Source organism: Leptinotarsa decemlineata, unplaced genomic scaffold (assembly GCF_025532065.1).
Source record: "Leptinotarsa decemlineata unplaced genomic scaffold, Ldec_3_MD MMD2_tig00004307_RagTag_RagTag, whole genome shotgun sequence".
Lineage (NCBI taxonomy): Eukaryota > Metazoa > Arthropoda > Insecta > Coleoptera > Chrysomelidae > Leptinotarsa > Leptinotarsa decemlineata.
Window position 1 is genome coordinate 21402612 of NW_027412606.1, and position 21349 is coordinate 21423960.

Below are 21349 nucleotides of genomic sequence, written 5' to 3' on the forward strand. Positions count from 1 at the left end.
AAGTCCGAGCTAGTGAAATTCATCATGAAACATTGTCAATCACCTTCAAACAAAGAGTTTCATATGTTGCTGCCTCATGCTTGTGTAGACTATAATTTAAAATCTGTCATTGATGATGCAATAACATTAGCATGTGGTTTGGTAAATATTCAGGATGTTTTAATAAAAAAATGAATCAATAATACATTTGTTTTATTTTTTGATAAAGTTACATATTTTTATAAGTTTTTACAATCTTTACAATGTAAATATTTTTGGGAAAATGGCTTGATGCCAAAACAGTGTGCATTTTTCTATAATTGTTTCACATAGTTGTTTTCTATAATTCACCTCTATTATAGTTACTCTTTTGGAGGTTTCCAAATTGTTATGAGCAACACAAAAAAAACTCTCAGTTTTGTTAGAAAAATGCATCTGAAGTTGTAGTTGTGCCATATATTTTGAAGCCACTTCACTATTGCTGTCAATATAACGGCTCAACGCTTTTTCTGATGATGAACATTTAATTTCTATGCTGTACACAGTATTTTCCCCATCTGGAGGGCCACACAGTATAGAATGAGCCGAATTTAATTTCAAACCGCACTTATTTATTTTTATTTGTTTAATTTTCTCTACTTCTATCAATATACGACTTTCTAAAAATCGCCCCCTTTTCATAGCTTCTGTGTCCTTTAGTTTGGTTGCTCCCAATATGTTCCCAATAAAATTATGTTTCTCACATAATAATATCATTCTGGTAGTAATGGTTAAGCTAATGCTGCTATAAGTTCTTGACCTCATATAATTTGACAATCTTTATAGTTATACAAACCCTATGACTGTCAAGAGTTTTATTTAGATAACAGTATATCATCAGCCACAAATACAAAGTAAGTGAAAGAGATCGTACCTAAGTGTGCTGCGCAATCCAGACATTCCACAGAAATAACAGTTTCTTCAGCTTCATCACATATAGCTTGTAGTGCATAGGACTTCCGACGAACATTGTGCTCCGGTGTGATGCGAGCTTTCACTACACATAAGTTCCCCTCTCGTTTTATTTGTACATATCCTACAGCTGAATCGCCGTATGATTCTCGTTAAGATCTGTAACAAACAATCATTTAGGTTTACTTACCTACTTACATAAAAACATGCGATTGATCGGATGATCTACTTCATAAGTGTTTGATGGAGAAGAAAGTACCTAGTGTAAACACTGACAATTTCACACACATAAAATTTTAAATATTAGATCTAATTCTAATAAAGTACCTACAATGAATGTAAACAACATTTGAGGTTATATTGAGGGAAATAATTTTATAAGTGCATGTATGCATAAAAACAGATTTACTAGATTAAAAATACCATGTTTTATAATAATTACCTTGCAGCTTTTACTCCCTTAACATCAGCAGATGTAAAATCTGGGTTTGACGCAAAATATGTGGTCATCATGAATGCATCTATTTTTGGAAGATTATCCGACTGTGCTTTCACAAAACCGTTGTCCGTCATTGTTGTTGATGACGCTTAGTATTTCTTGACATTAATATATTGGAAAACTAAGCTAGAATAGCAATACAACCAATTTTTCTCTCCAACACAACCTGAATATATGAAAATAAATCACAGGTGACTGACAGGACATGCCCTATGACTTCACGTTTCATTTCGACCAATGGTGGGGCATTTTACAAATTTGAATTTCTTTCGTAAATTTTTCACTTTTTGATTTATGTTTTAAATAATTAAATACATACTAAGTTAGAAAATAACGAATTGAGTGTAATACCAGGACCTAAAAAGCTCAGGAAAAAAAAATCTGGGCATTTTTTATGCATATTCCCTAGTGTTAATCAACAAAATTTTCTAAAACTTCCTTTATCGTTCAAAGTAAAATAAATATTCAAATAATCACCATAGAATTTTTCGCATCGTGTAGCCCTTCATAGATACATACAAAAAAGATTGCATAATAAAAGTTCTGAAAATTTCAATACCTTGTTTATATTGATTTTTTAAAGTAAACAAAAAAAGAAAAAACACAATAATGTTGTCAAAAATGTTTTTTTTTCATTCATTATCATTTTATCGAATTTATGTCAATAAAAGACATTTATAAACTGAAACAAATGATTTTTATCTCCATTTGTTTATAAATTTTTCATAAACAAATTGACTATTTCAATATTAAAAAAAAATTACCACTTTATACAGAACTCTCAATTATGATTAAAAAAATTCCTAATAATAATATTCAATTGTTATAATAGTTTCTTTATATATCTACTGTTTAAATTATTAGACTAATAAACAGTCCGTGCAAAGCTTATTGTTAAATCATCTGAGAATGGAATTTTTAACAGGTGATGATCGACTGTATTGACAAACATGCGCCAAACTAACTGACTGTTATAAGGAAACAAGTATAACTATCTAATAATAACAATGATGATCTTCAAACAAGACTCACCCTGTAACGGAAGTAAAAAACTCTTTGGTAGGTTCGGAATAGACGAACATTTCAATCTAGCAGACCACTATTATAATATTCATGCAGCCATTGTTCAGTGTGGTTCTGGGGCTGAATTTGGTCATTATTACGCCTTGGGCAAAGACGAAACGGACTGGTTTAAGTTTGACGATAGTCGTGTCACGAAGTGTACTTTCTTGGTTTTTCTCATTTTGTCTTAAATCGAGGACCACCTGCCCGGTACTGACGATGCCCAATAGGCTGAAACAGCAGTCTACCGGTGGCTCTTAAATTGAAATCAATATGGGAGTGATCAAGAAGTACCTGTTTATTTATTTTTTGATTTTCATGGAATTATTTTCCATCAGCTTGACTGCATTAACCTTTCTAGATTTCATATCATTTCTAGAACATGTGGATTCGTTTTCCGATGGCATTTCAGGTTGGCTTCCCAAATTTCTGCTACCTCAGTTGTCGGTTGATTGGTCAAACCACCAACACTGACATAAAAACTTGGCAAGTTGACTTGGGCGTCACACCAATAGGTGTTTCCACTTATGTTTCGCTTGCGTTTACGTGATAAAAATAGTTGCGTAAACGCAAGCGAAACATAAGTGAAACCACCGATTGGTTGGTTCAGCCTATTAGGCATCGTCAGTACCGGGCAGGCGGTTCTCGATTGAAGACAAAATGAGAAAAACCAAGGAAGTACTTGATATAAATAGCTGCGTAAACGCAAGCGAAACGTAAGTGGAACGACCTATTGAATGTAACGACATATTCGTTACAGTGATTTGTTGTGGTGGTCTGCGAGGTTGATAGATCTATGGATGGGAGAATTTAAGACGGAGTTGGTTTGTGCTGGATGGTGGTGGGAGTTTACGTTGAGGTATCTGTTTTAGTTGTATGTGTTAGTTACCTGTAGACAGTTGTTCTGAAAATCTTGCAAAGAAAATTGGATTAGATAATTTAGGATACACTGGCTACATAAATAGCATTCTACAAGTGTTGTTCACTACACTCATAGAATTTTTCATGCAATTGCAGTTCCGTAAGAATGTATAATCTCCCCCACCAAGCGATTTCCTGGAGTCTTTGAAGTCCGCTAGATACTCGTTAGGACAACAAGAGAATGGCTCTGAATTCTTGGAGTTCTTGTTGAATACTCTTCGTGGGCAAAAACAATAGCAGAATCATTACTCCGGATCGCTCCGGATTGAATGATTCCATACAGTCTATTTTTTCTTTTGTTTGTAGATCTCTTGGTAGAAGAATTCTCACTTGTTTTCTATGTAATAAATGTTCAAGATGTAGCAAAAACGAATGTGATTTTCTGGAACTTCAATTAGCATTTCCTAATATAATTTATAACCAGTCCGTGCAAAGCTTATTATTGAATCATCTGAAAATGGATCTCTCAACGGGTGACGATCAACTGTAATGCCAAACACCGGCTGAACTGACTAACTAATATAAAAAAACAAGTATATCTGACGCACCAGTCAACCCAATAATAACACTGATGATCTTCAAACATGACTCAACCTCTAAGGAAGCACCAAACTCATACGAAGGTTTGAAATAGATGAATACTTCAATCTAGCAGACCACTATTATAATCTTCATGCAGTCATTGTTCATTGTGGTTCTGGCATTGAATCTGACCATTATTACGCACTTGTCAAAGACAAAACAGACTGGTTTGAATTTGACAATGGCCGTGTCACTAAGGCTACAGTTTTTTCCAGGTACTCCTGCAGCTGAAAAAGCAAATGCACCACTGGAATCATTGAAGTCGCCCCGGAGCAACAATTAATTTTTGTTGTTTCATAATTTTTTCATTTGTATTATTTTCTCCTTCAATATAATTTCTGCTATCACAGTTTGATTGGTCAAACCGCCGACATGAAAACTTATCAAGTTGACTTGGGTGTCAAACCAATAGGTGGTTCCACTTACGACTGGCTTGCGTTTACGCAGTTATTTTTATCAAGTACTTTTCGTGATTATTCACCACCTGCCTGGTACTGACGATGCTTAACAGGCTGAAATAGCTGTCTACCGGTAATTTTCAAATTGAAAGCAATATGGGAATGATCAGAATGGTACGTATCTATTATGTGGTAACATTGCTATATTCTAAACCGTAACAGATACGAAGACTACTAAAGGACAAAAAGGTAACTGTCATCGAAAACAATACAATGGTCGACAAAAATTTACAGAAACTCTCGCCCTTCTCGAGTTATATGGGGAAAACGAAAAATGCAGTTTTTCATTTTTTTTCGAATGGAATTTTTATTTCGTTGTATATAAAAAAATGTAGAAAAATATTATTGTATTCGAAGTGTACTATGACAATGCAATAATAAATATTCGACAAAACGTTTCGTGTCAACATGGCCGCCATCAACTTTTGTTTTTTAATACGGACCTGTCTTTTTCATTACAGATATTGATGAAGCGATAAATTCAAAATCCAAGGATATATCATATTTGATATTTTTATAGCATTCTATTTGAAATAATTATACGTGACAAAAATTTTAAATAACGGTCCTGCTGATTAATGGAAAAACAGATTTCAAACAGATTTAAACAGTCGTTACTTCTTTTGTAAATTGTTTGATTTCAGACAACCCAGTCTAGGTACCCTTACACAATGAAAATTCGTACTTTTTCGTTTTGGAAATTTGTGTATTGCCGTTATCCTTCTTTCAATGCATTTTTCTCCCTAATCAATTATTATTTTTAATATTTTTATAATTCTCAATCCTGGAAGTAACGAAAATATCAAAATTTGATTATTGTTTAATTTATAATGATCAAATAACACCTCAATTCATTTACCATTTCGAATGCGTAGGCTTTGCTTGGTTTCTATGACAGGAAAAATGAATGCGTTGTTGATATCTATTGAGAACTGTCAGACGTCTATGATCAAAGATGTATTCAAATAATGAAAGGACTATTATGCTATTTACTTATGAAAAATCAAATAGAAAGCCTCTTTCAGCAAGGTATATGTTTGTTGAGCTATATTCAAATCGTCGAATTCCGAACATCCAAATGTTTAGACGATTTGAAAGAAATTTGAGAGACTGTGGTGCATTTGACAGAAATAATACAAGAAAATGTGTGTTTACTGGAAGTGTGAGAAATCAAATAATTGTTATGAGTAAGCAAATATTACCACATAAAAATTTACATAGTGAAAACATCTTTTTTTTATTTAGGATTGACCACTTACAGAAAAGATTGTTCTTTATGAGAAATTGCCCACGAAATGGGGATTTCTGTAAAATCCACCAGAACTACTTTGAAACAAAACAAATATAAATTCTACAGGAAACGCAAATTCACCTTAACGAAAGGGATTACGGAAGGAGAGAACGATTTGATAAGTGGTGTGAACGTAGAAAGTTGAAAATATTTGTGAAAAAAATAATATGGACGAACGAATCAAAATTCAAAAGCAATGTGGTTGGGGTAACAGAAAAATCCATTATAGGTGGAATAATACAAATTGACATTTACATAAAAAAATCAATTCCCAAGAAAGGTTCGGAATACATGTTTGGTTGGGAATTGTGAAAAAAAACATCCTTGGCCTTTTCTTCCACGATTATCATTTGAATAGTGGAATGTATCTTCATTTCTATTCAATGAATTATTCGATGGCCACTTAGATGAATTGCCACTGAATATCCGCCGTGAAATACAATATTTTCAACAAGACGGCGCTCCCCCCCATAATGCAGCAATACTGACGGAACATTTAGATGCAATAATCCCAAGAAAATGAAAACATTAGACCAATTAACTGGCCAGCCCGATCCCTAGATCTTACTCCTTTAGATTTTTTCGTCTGGGGATACATGAAAGATGAAGTTTTTCAATACCAATTACTGATATCGACCATCTCAAACGAAAAATACGAGATGCATGTATTAGTATTACAGCCATTATGCAAGAAAATTGCCACATAAATTGTTTGGACTGAAACGTTCACAGTGGGAGAAATCAAACTTGTCCTCCATCACAAATGGAAAACTCAAATTTCTACTAAGATCTAGCTGATAGTAATGGACATAGTCTAATCCGGAGAAGTCTGCAATCACGGTGTCCTTACAGAACAGACTAAATGATAAAATCAAGAGAAACATTCGCCCTCTCTAATGTAACACATTACTACACAAGGCATTATAGGAAACTATTGAGACCTATAAACAATTCAACAATTTCCATAAAAAGGTATACAGAATGTGATATACAGTGGGTTATAATACAATTTTGATCGATATCCAGGCAGTAGCATCCCTGTTAACCACATTTAAAAATTATAACAACCTTGAGGATTAATCAAGAGTAATCATTCGCATGGACAAGCCACCACCATATCTATTATTATCTTCAACATCACCTCCATCACCACCTCAAATTATAGATATGAGTGAACAATGAGCTCCTCAGGCAGTTGTTACTAAGACATTGAAGTACTCCGTTCTCTCAATCAACACATACCACTGAGGATGTCTGCCGCAGTAGCATACGAAACGTTTGTTAGCACAGGTTGCATTCGAATACGGAATATCTTCGTTTTCTCTTATCCTCAGCAATTATTATTACTGAAAACTATTCATATCTGTTTGCGATTACGTCAGAATGAAGTTAATAACCAGTTTATTGGATAGTACGGCCAAATATCTCAAACTGTTCTTTTTATTCAACATAAATTGGATTCATAACTGATTGAAGACGCGAACATCACGTGCAACCATGATATCTGATGTGATCTTGAGTTTGAATATGTAGTTCTGAAATGTCATCTATGATTATGAAGAGCTCAACGGCAATGTTTGAAAAATTTTATCACACACTACGAATAAGAAACATCGTCTCACTGTAAGATTCAAGGATACATATTGCCCTTTCGGGAATCTTTCGGGAATGATGTGTTCAGTTAATGAAATGGGGTGGGAACTTCATCAAGTCCCGAAATAAACATTAATTCGTTCCAGAAAAAACATTCTGTGGAGAAATGATGGGAAGAAAATGAAACTCTCAGCGTGAAATTGAGCAATAGACTGCGAAAATGTTTCGTTTCGGCTAATTAACGATGTTGTTACAGCTGTGACTTCTGGGCTGCTTCGAACATGGTAGACCATCATGTCAAGTAATATGTACGCAATGAAATTTGAGAAAGCTGAAACACAAACCTTCATTATTCATTTCATATCTTATAATACATAGATCAACGAGGATGGGAAACCAAAATTCATTTCATCATTCATATTCTGCTATGAATCCCTTCGGGAATGAAAAATGATTTACAGGATTATTCTATAGTGATATTTTTGATTTGCTGAAAATCATACATTCCATCCGATTTTTGTTTTTGGATTGCCTAAGTAATTTTTTGAATTATTGTCATCAGTAATTTCTTAGATGATTCAATTTAAACGATATATTCAGATGAAGAGGAGAAAATTCTCACGCTGAAACTGAGGAAATGTTTTTGGCAAGTTAACATTATGAAACTGTACAGATCACAATTCTTTCAATATGAAAAATGAAAAATAAAACTTCCTATGTTTTTATACCACTTGTATTTGTTATGAAAGTTACTGCAATTTCGTTCTAGAAGGACATTTTCAAACGATTACAATTTTTTATTCGAATTGTGTACTTATCTAAAAACTCTATCTTCTTCATATCATATACCATATCTTCTATCATATACCACCTATTTTTGGAATAACGCATTCGAAAAACACAGAGAATCAAGAGCTGTTGCGCTTGATATTCCTAAGGCCTTTGACCGTGTGTGGCATGAGGTTTTTGTGGACAAACTTCGATGCTATGGCTTGTCGGATTATTTCTCTGTATGGCTCTTCAGCTTCCTGAAAAAACGTCAAAAAATAATTTTCCTGGTCTTTTGAGCCCCATCGTCAAAATTGAACACGTTTTTCCCTGCTCAGGTCTTGGGTACTCATATTTCAATTTTCAACAAGGTGAAGAACAATCTGAAATGTATTCTCCTCATTTGTAACAGGGCAGATACGTTCGAACTTCTCATGATTGACATTACTAGTTCTTTCAAATCTTGTTTTTAGAGCCTGAAATGCCCTTCCAACTGGTTGTTTTTTTTTTCGGGGAACTTCTTTTTGTAAATCCTATATGCAAGGAGGCAGTTTCCGTCACTTCCTCCCAAAGCATTGGCCATTTGCATCATATCTTCCAATACGTAATTCATAATGAAAATCTACAATCTACACGCGAAAGAAACTTCAACACATGGTTTTTTTGACAAATAAAGAGATTCATTTTTTGATGTCAGTCATGGATAAATGGGTTTTTGAAGAGAAAGGCAGTATAAATATTCTCTAGTTTTTTACGCATTTCTTACTATTGAAACCGCTAATAACTATGATATGAAAAATGCTACAAGCGATTTGTTTGAATATTCGAAAAAAAAATTGAGTAAGTGAACGCAAAAAAATGTTTTTGTGGTTCCAACAAATACTATAACTTGGTATAATTGGTAAAATAATAATTTTCTGTCCAGTATACCTCTGATGAAAATGTATTGATGAATGTATTGAAATGTTGAATCATTTCATGCCAATGAAAAAATACAGGGTGTTCCATTTGAAAAAGTTGAATAATGTCTGTTTGAAAATGAATGAAACTTGACCGGTTTTACAGAGCACCCTATGTATTATTTTCAAAAATCGAAATTTCTTAAATTATCATAGTGATGTTGACTAACTATTCTTAAAAAAAATCACTTAATTGCTGTAAAATTACAAAAATATTGTCTGCAAAATAGTTTTCTCTGGAATAACTTGGCAATGCCGCAATGGAAATTCGAAAACAAAAATTTCTCAGAAAATATGGAATCAAATGACATATTCATATACTAGGTGCTCAATATGAAAAAATATAACTTTGGTTGGCCACGCTCGGCTGAATCACCCAGTATGCGAGAAAATGATTTCGATATGACTGCCAAAAAATTGAGCAGTTACAAAAATTGTTTCCTTCGACAGTAACGGACCAAGATAATCTTGTTTACTCACCCTGTATAGATCAAACTGGTAGAAAGCATGAAAAAACACAGAAGTAGTTTCCAGAATGGAAAAATAAACTCTAGATATGCCACCCATTTGATTACAGAGGGACATGAGTTCAATCATGAATTCAAGCCCCTCCATTTCCAGAAGAAAGGTTTAAAACAACCTGTTGGAGAGTATGGAAATAGACAAATTTTGAAACTCCTAATATCCTATGAAGGATTAAATTGAACTGAATAATTCACCACAATTGAAAATATTATGACAACAATTTTTGTATATCTAACAGGGCATTAAATTTTGAATAGGTTCCATCATCGTGCAGCATGTCGTATGGAAAATATTTGGGATACCGAGAAATAAATTTACGAAAACTCAAGCCAATGACAATAACAATTACAACAACAGTTTCAAAATTGATACCGATCATGTTTTACACAAATTCAACAATATTTCCTGAGTAGAATGCCCAGTTGGGTTATGTCTCGCTATTTCGTTGTCCATTCCAGTGTTTTAGGTGTCTCAGTCCATCTATTAGTAATCCAAATATTCCTTGAAAGTGATTTTGTTATGCGCAGGTACACCATCTTGGTGTTATAAAATATTAAGTCATGTGACTATCAGAATTTCTTTCAATAACTCGTGTAATTTTGTCTGTAGAAAATACAAATAATTCCTGCCATTGACAAAACTTTTGCAAAGATATTGTCCCATCAAATATCTATCGATCAAACTACACCTAATGTTTACCCCAAATACTTTTATGCCTTTCATGTCGTTCTTGTGAAAAAAAATTTGTCATTTAAAAGAATATTTTCAATTTGTCTCACTTCTGGTCGTGAAGTTTGTAAAATTCTGCAGAAAATTCATTCATTTTCGTGTTTGTTCCATGAGAATAACATATCTATAATAATATTTCTCTCCAGGAGTTTCTTGAAATACCAGTGTTAACTATTATTTCTTCTAGGCACATCTTTATCAACTTGTTGAAGAATCATTCTGGTCCACACCAACTGACAAATGATCATGATCTTGTATCAGGATAACGATTGTACGGTGTTTTACTCTTTTCTCTATCGAGAACAGGGAAGTGGTACATGTGCCCAGTTAGAATGACAGCTTTTGAATTGCTAAGGCAAAGGTGCAGGTCGGTTCTTGGTTATCTATATAAACTCAGTAATGAGTACTGAAATGGATTACTAAATTAAAAGCTCTCATTCGGTTGCATTCTACAGGTATTTCTTGAAAAACTGTATCTCTTTTCAACACTTGTCACTGTAGATCAACTCAATTATGCCGGGAAGAAAGACACTCTAAGAATACCAATAAAATGAGGGATACGGTTCACTTGAGAGCTCACTTTAGATAATTGAAATACTGAAGCCTAATTATTGAACATACATTGTTACTGGATGAAGAAATCATGGTGTCAAGGTGTTTGATCAAATTCAGCTCTTTCTGGAAATAGCTCTTAGACAGTGGAATAGTCAATAGAATATGAAACATACTATTCAATGTAGCTGCTTCATGAATGAAAATCACCACTGAAAGGAGGGTGAATTATTTCATAAATAACCTTTAACCATTACGAAAAATAACAATAAACATGATTTTGCAAATTTCCACAAATCATTTCACACAGACAATATCACAGCGTTACCAGCATGAAGTAGCTGCATTCAATAGTATGCTTCACAGACTATTGAATATCCACTGTTATACCTCTTTTTTGATAGAAATAATTAGTATTGCCATTCAACGTGATAATGCTGCTTCGGGCCTTGGAACTAATTTTCCTTCACATAAATTGGATGAGATCATGCATTGCCCTCATTTCAGTACGAAACCAAAATCAGTTTTTCATCGACCTTTTTTGGGTAATTGTTACCTTCCACAATCTGAAAAATATAAAAATTATAATGGAAAACTTTATACAAGTATAGAAGGGCAAACTTTTTAGTTTACCCCGATAAGTTACTGCGTAAAAATCAAAGTATTTCTCACAAAGAAAAATCTTTTATTTATCAGTAACTTGTCGTATTCAACAATTTTGCCTATCAAAAAAATTATTAAGAAATAATACTTATCTTTTACGTTTCGGAGGCCAAAATCTGCCTCCGTCTTCAGAAATGGATAAAAAAATTCGAATATATACGCAGTGATTCCTTTTTTGATAGCTTAAAATATATATATATATATATATATATATATATATATATATATATATATATATATATATATATATATATATATATTTCAAAACTTCTTTGACATCTGTCGAAGAAGTAAAGAAATAAGCTATCAAAAAAGGAATAACTGCGTATATATTCGAACTTTTTTATTATCAAAGTATTTTCTCTGTGAAAAATACTTTGATTTTTACGCAGTAACTTATCGGGGTAAACTAAAAAGTTTGCCCTTCTACACTTGTATAAAGTTCTCCATTATAATTTTTATATTTTTCAGATTGTGGAAGATAACAATTACCCAAAAAAGGTCGATAAAAAACTGATTTTTTCCTCCACAAAAAATGACTTTCGTTGAAACTAAAATCTCTTCGAAACAAGCCAAAATATGTTTATATTCATCCTATCGAGGTTTATTCGCAAATGATTGATCAACATTTTTTTTTTCAGTGCGGTCAATGGACATATGTCATTATTGACACCGAATATGAGCTGCAGTCCTCGTGGTTCTGGTTTCCTTTCACTGGAAGTGCTTCGTAGAGCAAGAGCCGAATCGATCCCTCTACAAAACCCTTTATCACTTGGAAGGATCGATTGCAGCTCAAGAAATGGTTCTGATGCCGATTCTGTGAAAAATGTTTCTCCTTACCACTCAGTAGACAATTGTCCTTTGTATTGAAAATGAATAGAAAGCTTAAAATTAGAAATTTTTCTCAACAAAAATTAATTTGAATTTATTCATTTACTAGTTTTCGCATGATTCACTTTTTTCTGACAGTTTGTTTTTTCCCGTGAACCCAAAATTTAATATTTTATGTTGGATTTGTCATTCATCTGAAGGTATATCTGTGAGTTCTCAGTCTCTTTTTTATTTGATATTTTTCGAATTGTGGATTCATAACACTATCATGAAATTCATTCAAGAAATCAATGTTTCATTCAAACTGTAATGCAAATGAAAGCTCATGGAATTTTTTATATTTTTATCATTGATAGCTATGTATTATTGTGCACCACAAAGGCCAAAGGCTGATGACGTTTTGTTCTCAAATGAAAAAAATCCATAGTCTGGATTGGATGTTACTACAATAAACATGATACGGATTTTGATGATTGCATTCTAAAATTTGTACACCCGAACTTCATTCACTGTGGTTAGAGCTGATAAAGTTATATCTAGTTTGTTAATTTCTAATCAACTTTCTATTAATAGAATTATTAAAGTTATGAAACTACATTTTCATTCTCATTTCTCCACAGGAATGAAAAAAATATTGTATTTATTCAATGAGCCACTTTTTTAAAAAACTTCAGAATCGTCTTGCTTGAACAATTTTTCAAATACCTCTGGACTTTGATCGCATATTTCAAATTCGACCAAAGAGAATGAAATTTTGAGCCATCTTTCGTTGAATGAATAATCCAAATGCAAATATCATCTCATATTTTCATGAAAAAAATGTCTGAATTTTTAATATTTAATATTTTTATATGAATATTGGAAACATTTCTTTCCCAAAAAACTATCGCTCCTAAAAATATATCCCTTTCAATTCATAGCAATTCAAACTGAATTGCTATTCTATATTCCATCTGAAGATAGAAATGGATTTATACATTGTGAAAGATGCTAATTCTGTATTATGGGTATATCCTCTTTCACCCTTTCGTGAGTAAATGTGTGAAAAATCTATCGATCAAAATATTGGAACAGTCAGTATTCCGCTTCATAAAATGCATTATCAAATATAGAAAATGTTGGAAACAATTTGGAACGAGTCCAAAATTGCGACGCTGCTATATAATGATGTTCAAACAATGCATGTCAGTTAACTTGCATATGAAACTCATATCGAAAATTTCGAATTTGTTGCTAAATTCCAAATGAAGTTTTATTTCAATAGACTCGATGTAGTGCAAATTCCAGATAATATCGATAAAGATGTTTTCTTAATGATGATGGCACAAATTGACATTTTGAACGATATTTTTGACAATCATTTTTGCAAACTGTATGTTGTGCAATCATAATCAATTGATGATCCAGGTGTAACAACAAAATTTGTTCACAATATTTTTTTCCATTGATGAAATGAAGTCCGCATCAATTACCTTTTCTCAATAGACTCATTCGATATTTCACTCAGCATTCAATCGAGTTGAATAATCACTGAAACATAAGAGTTATGTGGTTTGCAATATATGTTAAACTCTTTTCTTTCATTTCAAAGTGAAGTGAAACTTTTTTCGATCCTATATAAGGTAATCACTTAATATTCTGTTGAACAGGTAATTCGTAACATAATAATATTCAGGAAAGAGTTCAGTTAAAAATAACTAAATTTCTCAACAAAAAAAATATAATGAACTCATTCAAAGTAATATAGCTATAGGAGTTCTATGACATTTCTTATGAAAAAACACCTGCAAATTTGAGCAGGTTCATTCTGGACCATTTTGAACCTCAGGCCCAGTTCACAGGGATGGGACAAAGGTCAACACCTCTTCTCTGACAGACGTTCATTATATGTGAACTGAGCCTTAGCCTTCAAAGCCCACTTAAGATCACCTCCACTTTTACAGTCATACAGTTGACCAATCAGAAGCTACCGCGCGTACAGCGGGAAATTCAAATCCAGTAGATGAACAAGGCTGGTACGAACACAAAATCCCATGTATTTTTTTATAAAGCTGAACTTTTTGCAATTTTCAGGTCGAACAGGAGTGGGGGAAAGAAACGTGTGACGTAATCGATGCAGGATGGAATGAGTATCGGAGAGATTCAAAGAGCGTGGGACACCGCCCCTCACGTTCCAGTCACGTGATCCAATTAAAAAAAAAATAGGTATTATGAGATTTGAACCCAGAACGTCGACGTGGTACACGCCTCGGCACCAATGTAAGATATTGGATATGATTGCGAATTGTTGGCATTTATAGCGTTTGTTTTGTCGGGACCAAAATTGACTCATTCATTATACTTGACAGCATTTTTTGATTTCCGTAGAATGTTAGGGAAATTTTAACGTCATTTCCTCGTGAAAGATAGAAAAATATACTTAGATTTGGGAAAGTAATATTTCATATCATGTGTGTGTGTAAGCGTGAGAGACACGTGTGACGTAATTGACGCAAAGAGAGATGGAGATGGTATCTAGGTTATACGTTGCAATTTCAGTGTTGCCGGTTGTAAAATAAATCGTTATTCATGGGGCAATGTTGCGTTGCCGGTTTCAAAATTAAGCATAAAGGGTTAGGAATACGACTCGATAAAAATTGAAAGCGCGAAAGTGACATAATAATGATGATGAATCAGATTTAAGAAAAAACATGACAGTTCAACGTGCGATCTCTCAATGTGTACAGGGTGTCTCAAAATACATCATTGAAGATAAAACATGGCGTCGAAGTGTACAGGGTGCGTCAAAATACATCATTTAAGAAAAAACATGTCGGTTCAACAGAATTCTAGCGTTCCAACATGTCAGAAGGACACTAAGTTGTATCTTTGTTCACCAAGATAGCATCATCAGGGGAAGGAGGAATTGGCACCAAAGGTGTTGAGAAGTAACGTATTGTGAAGTTAATGTTCGAAAATGGGGAAAGCGAAGTATTCGACCGTTTGGCGTACGTTTCAACCGTTTTGCGTGCGTTTCGACCGTTTTGCGTGCGTTCATTCGTTATCGTTTTATCGTTATTGTCGTAGCCGTTTTCGTGTTTCAATATGACAGTCATCTATTACTTCACGTGTTTCGCTACCCAAATAAGCATCATCAGGAATTGACTCAAGTCCATACTTTGTCTTATGGAGATTCATTTTGTGAATTTCCAGACTCCTGAACGGAACCTTGCGGAACAATCATCATAACTTCTGGTACAAAGTGGTGTAGGTCAGCCAATCAAAATGGTGGAATCAAATATCGGTCGGTTGATTATGTTAGATGGAATTGAACTGAAGAATGAGGGTCAAATGAAAATAATAATAATAGTGATAAAACATTTGAACTTTGAAAGTGATGTAATCAGCGTAGCAAGTAGTGGCGTGGTAGAAAATGTGTGATAATTTGTTGAAATGAATGAGTTATTACAAAAAAAAATGCGCAACTGTCAGAAGAGCACTAAGCCACATCTTTATTAATAAGAGTCGAATCGTAGCGTAGAGCACATCAAATGAAAAAGAAACGAATGCAGAATGTATCGAAAAAAATAACACAATGATAGCGCAACATGCCAGGAATGCATTAAGCCGTATTTTCGTTAGTAATAGTTTATTCTCAACGTGCAGCATATCAAATGAAAAGGAAACGAATGCAGAATTCATTGATTGAGAAAAAACAAAGATGACGTAACATGTCAGAAGGACACCGAGCCACATATTCGTTAATGATAGTTTGTTCTCAACGTGCAGCACGTCGAATGAAAGAAAAAAAATGCAGAATTCGGCGACAAAGAAGGAACGATGATGATGCCAATAGGGCACTGAGTTGTATCTTCGTTGAAAACAGTCACATCATCGCGTGTAGCACATCGAATGAAGGAAAAACGAATGCAGAATTCATCGACAAAGAAAAAACAAAAATGGCTTCAACATATCAGAGGAGCACTAAGTTATATATTCGCTAATGATAATCAGATCGTCACGCACAAGACGTCAAGTTGAAGGGAAATTTATGTATATTTCATCGACAAAGAAAAAACAAAGACGATGTCAACGGGGCACAAGTCGCATCATCGTTGATAATGTTTGGATCTCAACGTGCGGCACATCAATTGAAGGAAGAAGGGGTATAGAATGCATGAAGGGAACTCAAAGATAACTTATATCAAAAGGACACTAGTTTACATCTTCGCAGACAAATCATGACGAGAAGCACATGTAAGAGGCATGGATTTAAAAATGATAAGGAAACGTCATGGTGACATGTCAAATAGGCATAAGGTGTGCATATAATGCAATAATTTCGAAATTCGTATGAGAAGCATATGTACAGTTGTAGAGATCTGGAGAAAAAAAATATGAAAATTTTTGATTATCCACCTTTGACACATCTTAAGGTTTCATGCAGAAATAAACACATCCAGTAATGAAAAAAATCATCGTCCACTAAAACATATAATATATTTGGATTCCTAATGGTGGAAAGGTTTTCAATTCGTCAAAAACAAGTCACTTTCGGTTTTCACTTCCGGTCGTCCGATTTCAATGATTTTGGCATCAATGGATTCGTTTAGATGTCAAGAAATACAAATAATAATTTTTCGAAACCAAAAGGACCTCATTACCAATTTCCAATGTATCATCTGCAACAGGCCAATGTGGGTAATCATTTCAAATGATTTCATTTGCTGATTATATAATATAATATAGATTATAGATATAATATAGATCATTCAATGTGAAATAACAAAGAAAAAATTGCAAGTACAAAGAAAAAAATATTGAAAAAACCTAAAATGCAATGTTAATAAGTTACGAACAACTATAAGTGAAATTCAATATCACCAGTTTGAATTATAATCAAACCAGAAGGATTCTTGAAGTTTTCGAGGCGAGATATTCAAATTCATAAGAAACGTATTCACAATTACACTGTTACCACTGAATTGGCTAGGTTAGCGTGAAGTTGTGTGTAGTTGATGGTGGGGTCGGGACCAAAAGTGAATAATAAACTATTTCGAGCCTGAAAACTATGAGCAAAATGTCCAATAAAATACAGAACTGCGATCGATCTGTCATTGATTATCTAAGACGTTCAAAACTGCTCCGGAGTATTCCTTATGACATTACAATTGTCATTTATTTGATTCCTAAAGTAATTCATATCTAGTACAGGAGTTTTATATACAAGAGATGACCAAATGAATGAAAATCTAGAGGATTTTGGTTACTTCAACCGCAGCGAAAAACACGCATTTTTCAAGTCCCATTTTTTTTCAAATACCCATATGATTTGTTATGTAACGTGTCATGAAAAATTATGTAGAAATAAGTGCATCTTCATCTCATCACGTATCTGTTTGAAGAAATAACCGTCCACAGTTATTAGAAACTTTTGTTGAGTCAAACATTCAATCGTTAAAATAATCTCTTCTGTGGAGAACAGAGATTTTTCACTAAGGATATTGGTATAAATAAGAAATCGGTCTACTTCAGTTGAATCACAATGATTCATAATAGCACCACCACGTGGAAGGAGTAATATTTTACCTTTCGATTAGACAAAAATTGCTCGTAGACTGTAATTAGCATCATGTTAGTCATGAGCGAGGAGTTAGTTGAACCGGAAAGGAAGATGGGTTTGAAATATTTATTGATATCTAATCATTCTATTGATATAATATCAATTACATCCTACAAGTATAGACACATTTCGCTGCCATTGAAGTTTTTTAAATCTCTAAACCTCAGAGTTACTGATGATATAAAATGGTGATTGAACATTTATTGATGATATGTACATTTTTTCTCAGCTGAACTGTAGTCGAATACATATATACTAATAATCATGGGGGAAGCTGCCGCTTCTTATTGATAGCATCCTTCGTCACCAACACCCCAGTTGCATACAATTTCGATCTAAGGCCAACATATTCAGTCTGCGTTATTCTCATCTTTCATCATCCCGAAAAAATTTTTATTCACCAAAGGAACGTTGAACTGATTGTTGGAAGGATAATCCAGAGTATAGAAAAATTTGTAACAATTTTGACGTATGATTTCATAAGGTGATTGCAAATTATGTATTGGAAATCGAGAACTTAGTTTTTAAAAAGAAAATCGATTTCACATAAGACTCAAAAAAACGTTCATTTTCTTCGAGAGCAGTACAAAGAATGAATCTTTATTAAGACAATTATTACAAGATTTGAAATATAATGAGTTTGCAAAGTCTCGGGCTCCTGTAGATAAGGCACGTTTCTTGATATCTGTTTCCATGTAACTCGTCCCTCCTCAGGTTTAAAAAATAACGAAGTTATTTTTTGAAGTTGTGGTTTCTGCGGATTCACAGGCTTCTTGGTTCTTCTTGAATATTTTTTGGAAATATTCCCAACTAGCAATTTCGTATTTTATAATAGTCGGAAACGTTTCGAAGAAACAAATTAAAAAACTGCATTATTCCCAGAAATGTTTTCAAAGTGTTTATAAAACTGCTATAAATAGGAAATTGGCACCGTTTTATAAAACATTATAGTCATTATCAATATTTTGTAACGCCTTTTACAAACACTACAAAACAGTTTTATAAACATTTTGGCAGTAACTATGAAATTTGTCTAACACTGTTAAAAAGTAGTTTTGTAAAGACTTTCCTTACTGTACTTTTGCAACATATTTAAGCGATACTTATAAAATAATCAGAAGACAGTTTCATAAGAGTTTTTTAGTAGTTCCAAGTAGGGGTTATAAAATATAATACAGCCAAAAACGATAACAATAAAATAAAAAAGTGTTGAAAATGTTTTCTTGAAGACGCAAGAAGTAATTTTGTATTGGACACTAGGAAAATATAATAGATATGTCACCAACTGAAAACTAACAAACAGAAAGGTTAGAGCCATTTTAAAATTTCACTTTTGTACTCATAAAACTGTTGAAGACATTGTTTGTGTTTCGAAGATTGATATTTTTACTGCAAATGAAACTTTAATGACAAATAAGTGATGGGAGTGATGGTATTGCGGCAGAGTCGGACTACTTTCAAAGCTGTAGGTTTCTACAAAAGTGCTTGTATGAATAAAGGATTTCTTACTTATAGTTTGGATAAATATTATCTGTCGGGATGTTTTGGCTGAAAAGTTTCTTTCATCGATTATAAAGGCTAAGGGTTTTAACCATTATAATAACCTTTTCCTGTTTTTCGCAAAAAAAATGAAAGCACTATGTTAGGTGACATAGTTTGAAGTCTTTTTATAGTATTTCCAATATACAGGGCGATTCAAAGCCAGAAAGTTTTTTATGGAACACCAAGTCATTTCTTCGTCTATTCGAAGCACCTCGAACTGAATCTAAAACTATTATATACCCCCCAATAAATGTTCAAAATGGCCTCCATTGAGAAATTATTTATTTTCATTTATATATTCAGGATACAAACACAAAAACCCACTACAGTATCCACACAATGGAATTATTATCGAATTGAAAATATAACTTATAATACACACACACACACACACACACATAATTTATAATTTACAACTATTATGTAGGTGGAGATTAAATAAAAAAGTGAAATCAACTAGTAATCAAATTGGATGATTCAAAATGAGATACCTACAAATATATTTTGCCGAAATGAATACAATGATATATGTATATATAAAGTCATATATAATATATATATATATATATATATATATATATATATATATATATATATATATATATATATAAATATATATATATATATATATATATATATATATATATATATATATATATATATATATATATATACCGTATTTTTGTAATAGATGGATTTTCTGAAATAACATAAAAAAAAACCAAACCAACCCTACCCCTTCTTTTACTAAACAATACACTAGCGAATACCTATGGATACGAACACCGTCACGAATTGATTATAGAAAGCGGGTAGCGAACCTATACAATCGAATTCGAACGCGAACGCATACCCTCAAATCACAAACCTAGATACCCAAATGGAAAAAATGCCGTGAATCACCTTGTATGATTTAGCTGCTAAAACTGAACTTCCATCCAACCTTAACAACTCATTTCTACATAAAATATTTTTTCGAAACACAACTAAGCACACCGTTATTTTGATTTTCAGACAGAATACTAAGAATACGGTCCTGTTAATATTTGTATGCCTTTCTGCTTCGCTGTGGCTCTGCTGTCGGTACACAACTATAAGTTATAAGTTAGTTGGCAACATTTTTGCTAATAAACGACACTTTGGTGACTCTTATAATATAAATTACTTTCATTCATCACATATTACCTTTTTTATGATAAATATCCGTTGTCTAATGCTAAATACATGGTGAATATCAAACATAACCTATATGATTGCCGATGAAATATTGTTGATATTTAATTTATCGTGCATTTAGAGGAAATGACGGGTGAGTTTCTTTATGTCGGAAAATATATCTTTTTATTAGCTTCAATAATTGACCAGATATTTGATAATTCAGGCCTATATTTTCAGTTGATAATTTTGTCTGTTCGAAGCTGGATTTGACTCATTTTATCTACGTTTTATGTTCACCATAGTTCCGTTGTCATGGGTAAATAATAACCAACTCTCATGGCCAAAAATAGATGCTGATGAGCTAATTCGAATCCATAAACTGAAACGAAGTCATTTGATGACCTACCAAATTGCTGAAGAACTATTAGAGCGAAAGCTGAAGAATGACTATACAGAACAAGAAGAAATTATCAATTCTATGCAACCCAAAAAGCAAGCAGGTTCATATTCATTCAAACAAGTTGTCACAGAAAGTATGGCAAAGCCAGAGTTATGTATCTTCTATGGGACTCCGTGGTTTATGGTACCTTGCTGTATCTGAATTTGTCATCATTTAAAGGGTTGTAACACGAAACTGCTTCACTCGGAGAACAAAATATTCAGGTTTTCTAAATAGATAACTAA

General features: G+C 33.1%; 1 long non-coding RNA gene across 1 annotated transcript in view; it reads left to right on the forward strand.

Annotated features, from left to right (window-relative positions):
- The window catches only part of LOC141484008 (uncharacterized), a 146176-nt gene extending 127147 nt beyond the window's left edge, over positions 1–19029 (forward strand). Inside the window, exons 2-3 of the long non-coding RNA XR_012466407.1 lie at positions 12174–14378; positions 14437–19029. This is a non-coding gene — a long non-coding RNA (uncharacterized lncRNA). The remainder of the gene's footprint in view (positions 1–12173; positions 14379–14436) is intronic.
- The last annotated feature ends 2320 nt before the right edge of the window (positions 19030–21349 follow it).